General features: G+C 36.9%; 1 pseudogene; it reads right to left on the bottom strand.

Moving 5' to 3' along the window:
• Positions 1-8,935: 8,935 nt before the first annotated feature.
• On the bottom strand, positions 8,936-9,338 carry LOC110213477 (small ribosomal subunit protein uS8 pseudogene; annotated as a pseudogene).
• Positions 9,339-9,663: the final 325 nt, after the last annotated feature.

Raw genomic sequence — 9,663 nt, 5'->3', positions numbered from 1 at the left:
CTTCTATCCTCCCTCCCTTTTCTTTCCCCTTTTGCCTCCTACTGCCTATAGGGCAAATTAGATTTCTTTACCTGATTATGTTATTCCCTTCTTGAGCCAAATCTGATGAGAGTAAGGTTCAAACAATGCTCATCTCCCTCCCTTATTTCCCTCTGCTGTAATAGGTTTTTATGCCTTTTCCTGTAATGTGATTTTACCTTGTATGTATCCTCCTTTCCTTTTCTCTCAGTATATTTTTTTTTAGTTAGATCAGATTAATCCACTTACTTGGATCCATTTAACCCACTTGATTAGATTTTTTAAATCATTGCATCAAAGTCTACTAATATCCACCCCCTTTATATATACCCCTTTAAAATAAGGTAATAACAATACAGTTCTCAAGAGTTACAAGTATCATCTTCCCTTGTAGGGATATAAACAAGTTGCCCTCACTAATAACATGTTCTATCTTTCTGTCCTGTTTACCCTTTTATGTCTCTCTTGAGTCTTGCATTTGAAGATCAAATTTTCTGTTGAGCTCTGGTCTTTTTTATCAAGAAGGTTTGGAAGTCCCCTATTTCTTTGAATATCTATCTCCTCTCATGAAAGATCATGCTCATTTTCACTGGGTAGTTGATCCTTGGTTGTAATCCAATCTCCTTTGCCTTACAGAATATCATATTCCATGCCATATGGTCTTTTAATGTAGAAGCTGCAAGGTCCTGTGTAACCCTGACTGTGATTCCATGATATTGAAATTGTTTCTTTCTGGCTGCTTGCAGTATTTTCTCTTTGACCTGGTAATTTTGGAATTTGGCTACTATATTCCTTGGCATTTTCAATTTAGGATCTCTTTCAGGAGGTGATTGGTTGATTCTATCTATGGCTATTTTACCCTCTGGTTCTAGGACCTCAGAGCAGTTTTCCTTTATGATTTCCTGAAAGGTACTGTCCAGGCTCTCTTTTTCTTCATAATTTTCAGGCAGACCAATAATTTTTAAATCATCTCTTCTGGATTGATTTTCAAGGTCAGTTGTTTTACCAATGAGATATTTTACATTTTCATCTTTTTTTTCATTCTTTTGTTTCTGTTTGACTGATTCTTGCTCTCTCAAAGAGTCATTAGCTTCCATTTGCCCAATTCTAATTTTTAACAAATTGTTTTCTTCTTTTAGAATTTGTACATCCTTCCCCATTAGGCTGATTGTATTTTTTAGGGGCCTGTTTTCTTCAGTGTACTTTTTTCCAGTTGCCAATTGTATTTTTTAAAGACTTGTTTTCTGGAGTTAATTTTTGTCCTTCCTTTTTCAAAGCTATTGACTCTCTCTTGCATACCTCTCATTTCTTTTCCCATTTTATTTTTACCTCTCTCATTTGACTTTTAAAATCCTTCTTGAGCTCTTCTAAGAAGGCTTTTTGGGCTTCAGACCAGTTCATATTCCCTTTTGAGTTTCCAGATATGGGTTTGTTGACAATGTTGTCCTCTTCAGAATTTCTGCCTTGATCTTCACTGTTCTCATAATATGAATCTATCATAAGTTTCTATTTGCTCATGGTGTTTGCTTATTTCCTGGCCTTTAAAGACATTGAGTTCTCCTGCTGAGGAGCAGAGGGCACTGGCCCAAGATTCTTGTGTGGGAGCCTAGGTCTTGGTCACTGGTTTTGTGTGCTGAGGCCTCTGATGTCAGCAGTAGGAGGCTGTAGGGTTCTGGCAGCTTACCTAGTGCTTGGCTGGAATCAGCAACACTGGAACTCTAGGGGTAGGATTTGGTAGTGTGGCTCCTGGAGATTTCCTGCTTACCTGGGCCTTTCCTTCCTTTCACTTTCTTCAGCTCCTTTCAGATGGATGTTGCAGGATATTTATCAGCCTTGGGCCCCATAGGGCACTGCTTCCCTTAGTTTTGCTGAGGGACTGGGATAGCCTGTTGCTGTAGAATGCTAAGTCACCTGGCGGTTTTCCAAGCTGGTTTCCACCAGTTACCCTGCTCTCACTGAGGCACTCAGGTGTGCAGGTGTTGGTGTTTGCCTGCTCTATCACCTAGGTTTCAGGATCAGCTCCTGGTATACTGAGGTGGGGCTTTCCATAGCTTGCTGATACACCTGTTCTGTACTGCTCCCCTTCCCCCAGGACAAGAGGGTCCTTTCCCATTAATTCCTCAAGCTACCTGGGCTACTGGATGGCTGCACCCTGTCTTCTGGTTCAGCCATTCCAGGGTTTTTCCTGGGGTAATATTTTGTGGGCTATCAGAGGTTAATAAGGGAGGATAAGAGCGACTTACTTCTTACTCCGCCATCTTGGCTCCCTACTATCTGAGTTTTCAACTGATTTATTACTTGGGGGTAAACTCTTGGGCTAGACCAGGGATGAGGAACTTGTGGCTTTGAGGCCACATGTGGTCCTCTAGGTCCTCAAGTGCAACCCTTTGACTGAATCCAAACTTCACAGAACTTTTAAACACACACACACACAAAACACACACACACACACACACTCGAAGTCAGGCTGGCATACAACAAAACAAGCAAAATGATTGCAATTATTAAAAATGTTCCAGGTATAAATTCATCTCAGGTTTCCTTTCCTCTCTTAGATTAAAGAATACTGAGATGAAGGCAAAGAAATATGAAAGGCTGCAAGATTAAGATATAAGAGAAATGATTGAAGGTATTAGGGATATCTAGCCTTGAGAAAAGAAGACTTAGGGGAAATTGACAGCTCTCTTCAAATGCCTGGAGTCTTGTTACTTAGAGAAGAATTAAGCTTTCTCTGCTTACCCCAGAAGGCAGAACTAAAACTAATTGGCATAAATTACAAAGAGGCTAATTTGGGCTTGATGTCAAGAAAAACTCTTAAAAATTAGAGCTCTCCGAAAGTGGGATAGAGAATATTAAAATTACAGGGACTCCCTCCTAAATGGAAGTCATCAGGAAAAGGCTATAGATTTTTGTTAGAAATTATCCATCTTCTAACAGATTTTAAACTAAATGATCTATGTAGCAACTTCTAACTTTTGAACTGTGATTATCTTGTGCAAAGGCAAGAAAGGTAGGTTGAATTTTGATTGTGGAAAGCCTCAAATGCTAGTATCAGGAGTTTCTAGCTTACTTTATGGGAAATGGTAAACTACTGATTTTTTTAAGACTGAAAGAATTGTCATAATTTCTAAATCACTGACAGAGATGTGTGAAAATTCATGGGGAATGAGAGTCATTGCAGAATAGAAAAGGAAAACTGTTATCTTTCTTTTTTTCAAAAGAGAAGAGAATAAAAACTGCAAAAATAGGCTAGTGAATTTTACTTTGCTTGGAAAATTCTAGAAGAATTCATTAAAATGTTAGAGATTGGGAAGGTGGCCTAGCAATTCCAGATCTTAAATTGTATTACAAAGCAGCAATCATCAAAACTGCTTGGTACTGGCTAAGAAATAGGGAGGTGGATCAGTGGAATAGGTTAAATATGCAAGACACAGTAGGCAATGACTATAGTAATCTATTATTTGATAAACCCAAAGACCCCAGCTTCTGGGACAAGGACCCACTCTTTGAAAAAAACTGCTGGGAAAACTGGAAAAAAGTATGGCATAAACTAGGCATAGACCCAAATCTCACACCATATACCAAAAATAAAGTCAAAATGGGTTCAGGACTTAGATATAAAGGCTGATACCATAAGTAAACAAGGAATAGTTTACCTATCAGATCTATGAAGAACAGAAGAATTCATGACCAAACAGGAGATAGAGAACATTATGAAAAGCAAAATGGATAATTTTGATTACATGAAATTGAAAAGTTTTTGCACAAACAAAGCCAATGCAACTAAGATTAGAAGGAAGGTAGAAAATTGGGAAAGAATTTTTGCAACCAGTCTCTCTGATAAAGGCCTCATTTCTAAAATATATAGAGAATTAAGACAAATTTATAAGAACACAAGCCATTCCTCAATTGATAAATGGTCAAAGGATATGAACAGACAGTTCTCAGATGAAGAAATTAAAGCCATCTATAGTCATATGAAAAAATGTTCTAAATCATTATTGATTGGAGAAATGCAAATCAAAACAACTCTGAGGTATCACATCACACCTATCAGATTGGCCAACATGACAAAACAGGAAAATGATAAATGTTGGAGAAGATGTGGGAAAATTGGAACACTAATACATTGTTGGTGGAGTTGTGAAATGATCCCACCATTTTGGAGAACAATTTGGAACTATGCCCAAAGGGCTACAAAAATGTGCATAGCCTTTGATCCAGCAATAGCACTTCTAGGGCTATATCCCAACGAGATCAAACAAGTGGGAAAAGCAACCACATACACAAAAATATTAATAGCAGTTCTTTTTGTGGTGGCAAAAATTTGGAAATTTAGAGGATGCCCATCAATTGGGGAATGGCTGAGCAAGTTGTAGTATATGAATATAATGGAATACTATTGTGCTGCAAGAAATGATGAACAGGCTGACTTCAGAAAAACTTGGAAAGACTTATATGGTCTGATGCTGAGTGAAATGAGCAGAGCCAGGAGGACTTTGTACACAATAACAGCCATGTTATGCAATGACTAAGATTGTTAAACTGAACCTTCTCAGCATTACGAGGATCTCAGACATCTCCAGAGGCCTCGGGATGGAAAATGCTGTCGGCATCCAAAGAAAGAACTATGGAAGTCGAATAGCTATCACTTATTTTTACCTTCTGTTGAGTTTTGTTTCATCTTTCTAATGGTTCCTCCTATTGGTTTTAATTTTTACTTACAATTTCACTAATGTGAAAATATGTTTCATGGGCACGTAAATGTAAAGCCTATAGCAGAGTGTGTGCCATCTTAGGGAGGGTGGGGGGAGGAAGGGGGAGAAAAATTTTCAACTCAAAAGCATATGGAAGTGATTGTTGATAAATCAAAATAAATTAATTTTAAAAATGTTAGAGATTATAAGGAAGTGATCACAGATAACATCAACATGAAGAGGTCATTAAGAATATGATAAATACAGAGAAGTATGGAAAAACATTAATTTATGCAAACTGAAGTAAAAGTATAGCCAACAAAACACGAATAAACCCAATGACAAACAATGTAAATGAAAATAAAAACCACCAAAAAATAGTGACAAATCAATGCTACAAACTGCAAAGAATACATTTTTATGAAAAGTAGCGAGGAGACACTTAACCATTTGTTTGCTGAACTATGGGGTCCATGAGTGGAATATTGAAAATATTATCAGATATTTTTTATAAAATATTCATTGGCTTTCCTGATTTTTTTCCCCTTTTCCCTGTATTTCTTCAAAAAATATCTTTGGCATAAAGAATACCTCTGTGGGAGGAGGAGTACAAAGATTACTGGGGGGAAATTTTAGGTATGTAAATTTTTTTATCAATAAAATATAATTTAAATAAACATAAGTAGATAGAAAGATAAGTATTATCAACTCTGTGTGTGTCTGTATTTGAAAGAACAGATACACTAACCTTTTTTTTTACACTTTTTAAGGGATTATTGAACTTGTAGATAAAAGGATTGATATGTAGTTTGCCTAGGTTTTTATCAAAAAAGTTTGATAAAGTATCTGATTTATTCTTGTAGAAAAGATGTAGGCTAGCCAGTAGTACAAATAGATAGATTGGGAATTTGTTGAATATTTAGACTTAAAGATTTAGCTGCTTGATGACAATTTAATAATTGTATATGGAATATTCCAAGTATCTCTGCTTGACTTTGTGCTGTTTAACATTTTTCTCAATGATCAGTGACTTGGATAAAGTCATAGATGAAATGTTCATCACATTTGCAAATTATATGAGTCTGGTTAGATGGCTAATACGCTGAATGAGAAGCAGAATTCAAAAAGGTTTTAACAGGCCATAGCAATGGGCTAAATTTTATAAGACGAAATCTAATACAGACAAATATAACTAAGGTCTTATACTTTTTTTTTCAAGTAAGCTTCATGAGCACAAGGTCAGGGAGTCATGGTTAGATGGCAGTTTTTTTTCTTGAACAAATATATAAGGTTTCTTGAAAAAATGTGTGGTAGATAGCAAGTTGAATGAATAAAAAAAAATCAAGTTTGGATTTTCACAAGACAAGTATGTATTCCAGGGATGAGGAAGAGATATTCTTGTAATATTTTTTTTCTGTTCAGACTACATCTGATATGTAATATTCAGTTCTTGATGTCACAGTTTAGGAAGGAGAGTGTCTGGAGGAAGCAAACCACAACTGTGAAGGGCCTTGAGTCCATGTCATATAAGCATCATTTAATGATATGGAGTTGTTTATCTTAGAGAAGAGTCATGAGGGGGAACATTAGCTGCCCTTTGGTATTTGAAGGGCTATCCAGTGTAAGAGGCATTAGATTTGTTATGTTTGATACCAGAAGACAAAACAAGGAGCACTGAGAGGAAGTTGCAAGGAGGCTAATTTAAGTTTGGTGTCAGGGAAAACAAAGTAAAACAAACAAAAACAAGCAAAACAAATCAAAAACTTCCAAATAATTTGGACTATCCAAAAGAGAAATGGGCTGCCTCACAAGGTAGTGGGTTATTCCTCATTGGAGGTCTTCAAGCAGAAGCTGGACCATTACTTGTCAAGTTAATTACAGCAAGGCTGATTCTTTTTCAGATATATTTTGGACTGAGATCCAGCTGAGGTTGTTTCTGTAGGGGGATCTTGGATGAACTCCTGGGGCTATATCAGCTGTTGTAGCCACAGTTAGTCTTTCTCCCCTCCCCTTGGCTAAGTCCCACCAGGTTCTTTGAAAGCCTGATGGTTTGAATCATAAAAAAGGATTGGCTTTGGGAAAGAGGTGCAAGAAAGAAGTCAGAAACATGTTCCTAAGATCTAACTGTCTGCAGGGCACTTTTTAATTACTGAACTTGGAGAGGAAGTTGTGTTTACATTCTATTCTTATATTAACTGCTTTTTTATACTTCAATGATTAAAACAGTTTTAATTGGATTTTTATGGTTCCTATTGAATTTTAAACAAAAAAAATAGTAACCTTGAACCTGTTAGTCTAAGCCAGATTTAGGCTTACTTAGCCCACAATATTTTTTTTAATATAAATTTATTTATTTTTAATTTTTAACATTCACTCCCACAAGTTTTTGAATTGCAAATTTTCACCCCATCTCCCCCCTCCCCCACCCCAAGATGGCATGCATTCTGAATATCTCTTACCCTAGTCTGTTCTCTCTTCTATCTCTCTCCCCTTCTCTTATCCCCCTCCCCTTCTATTTTCCTGTAGGGCAGGATAGACTTCTGTACCCCATTTCCTGTATTTCTTATTTCCCAGTAGCATGAAAACATTTTTTTAAAATATGTTTTTAAAACTTTAGGTTTCAAATTTTCTCTCTTCCTCCCTTCCCACCTACCCTCATTGAAAAGGCAAGCAACTCAATATAGGTTGTACACGTGCAGTTATGCAAAATACATCCATAGTAGACATGTCCACAATATCTTTTTAACTCAAAAATTCTGTGACTCTGAATAAAGAAATAATGTACTTTTATGTTAATAGTATAAGTTTATAAAAGTACATTATTTCTTTATGGCTTAAGCTCTTTTTTTGTGGTGGCAAAGAACTAGAAATTGAGGGCATGCCCATTAATTAGGGAATGGCTGAACAAGTTGTGGTATATAATTGTAAGGGAATACTATTGTTGTATAAGAAATGATGAGTAGGCAGATTTCAGAAAAACCTGGAAAGACTTACATGAACTGATGCTGAGTGAAATGAGCAGGATCAAAATAATATTGTACCCAGCAACAACAACATTGTGCCATGACCAATTTTGATAGACTTAGCTTTTCTTAGCAATACAATGATCTAAGACAATTCCAAAAGACTCATAATGGAAAATGCTATCCACATCCAGAGAAAGAACTATGCAGTCTGAATGCAGATTAAAGCATACTATTTTTACTTTTTTTGTTTTTTTTTCTTTCTTGTGTTTTTCCTTTTTGTACTGATTCTTCTTTCATGACATGACTAATGTGGAAATATGTTTAACATTTAAGTACACTATGGGTCAGGTATCAGAGATAATCTGTCAGTTGTCATTATTTAAAACTGCCCATTTAAATTATCAAATGAAATTATTTCAGTTTTAGTATTGTTGATCCTAAGATGCTTTTCCAGAGTGATTACTTAATATTTTCTGCCCCTTAATTATACTCTTAATTGAAGTTAGTTGAACCATGTCGCCTTCTAAGAGGTGAATATTTATCCACTTGTAATAGTTGGAGGCTCTTTGGCCTCAGTTTGCCCATCTCTAAAATGACAAAAATGAATTAGATGACCTCTGAGATCTCTGTCAACTTTAGCATCCTTTTACATCAAGCTAAATGATTTAATAGTTATATCAAGTTATTTAAATATAAATTTTAAAAAAATGGAGACTAAGACAGTCCTAATTTATGCCATTTGGTATTAGAGTCTCATCATTCTTATCCACTTTGATTTTTAGCAAAAGGATTATATACAGACTTTGGAGAAGCCATTCTTGCATGGGCTGCATACCAAGTTTATAATTTGGTCCCTAGATGATTTCTGTCTATAGAGTCAAAGGTTGGAAAGAGATGGATATATACATTGAAAATGAAACAAAATGAACACTTCATCTTTACTGTTTCTTTATGAACTAAAATAGGATTGAATGGTAATTGATAGTAGAGTAGCCATGCCTAAATGGTGCTGGCTCTTCATGGAAGATATTTTGTTGAGGGACCTAGATTTGCAATGCAGAGAAGGAAGTAGCTTTGTGCAAACCCACTAATGGTACCAAAATTTTAGGAGACATGGTAGGAGCATCATCCTCTATTCATAAAGAATTATTTCTGGCAAGTGTAACAAATTATGTTACCTTTAGCCAATTAGCATCTCAGTAGAGGCCAATCAGATACTTTTTCCATTGGAGCATTTTATTTGTACCTATGTTTTACACCCTTAGAAAATGAATCCCAGGATTTTTCCTCCTGTGTGTTTTTGTCTTGCTTCCTCATGGTCCATCATGATGCCAGCTGAGGTTGTAAGCGCAATGAACCCAAACTGATGGGATGGTAGCAGATTATTCTGCCACTTTTCCAGATCTTTCAATTGAACATCAAATCTGGGGTTGATTACACCACACTTGTTTAATCTGCCCATGAGGTTCACAACAATTTTTCCTGCTCTGTGATCATCAATGATTTGAAATTCGCCAATGTAACTATGCTTTGTCATCATAGTTAAGAACTGGACAATTACTTTAGAGCATGGCCTAATGAAATCCTGGTGTTTTCCTCTCTTTTCAGCATCATTGATGCTTTTGAGAACATCTGCCAGGACGTTCATGCGCACCATGGTGCCCTTATACTCCAACAACTTAGTGCCATGACAGAGAGACAGAAACACCACAGGCCCGACTGCAGTGGGGCTCCCTCTGTTCCCAAGTGTACTGACTGCCAGCCGAGCCGAAGTCAGGGGCCTCATGCTGGTCCATGCCCACCCAACCCAAGGCCTGTCTCTGTCTGCTGCCCCTGGGGGTTGTGGCCCCAGCTTTGCCCGCCAGCCAGCTCCAGCTCTGGCTCCATGCCCAGGCCTGAGGAGTGCAGTAACCCAATCAGATACTTTTCAATGTGACAGCAGGTTTCTAGGGAAACTCATTTTAGAGCTTTGGGACCTTTGC

The sequence above is a fragment of the Phascolarctos cinereus genome, unplaced genomic scaffold (genome assembly GCF_003287225.1).
Source record: "Phascolarctos cinereus isolate Bilbo 61053 unplaced genomic scaffold, phaCin_HiC Scaffold_5;HRSCAF=322, whole genome shotgun sequence".
NCBI lineage: Eukaryota > Metazoa > Chordata > Mammalia > Diprotodontia > Phascolarctidae > Phascolarctos > Phascolarctos cinereus.
The sequence above is the reverse complement of the archived record's forward strand: the minus strand, read 5'-3'. Positions and strand labels throughout refer to the sequence as shown.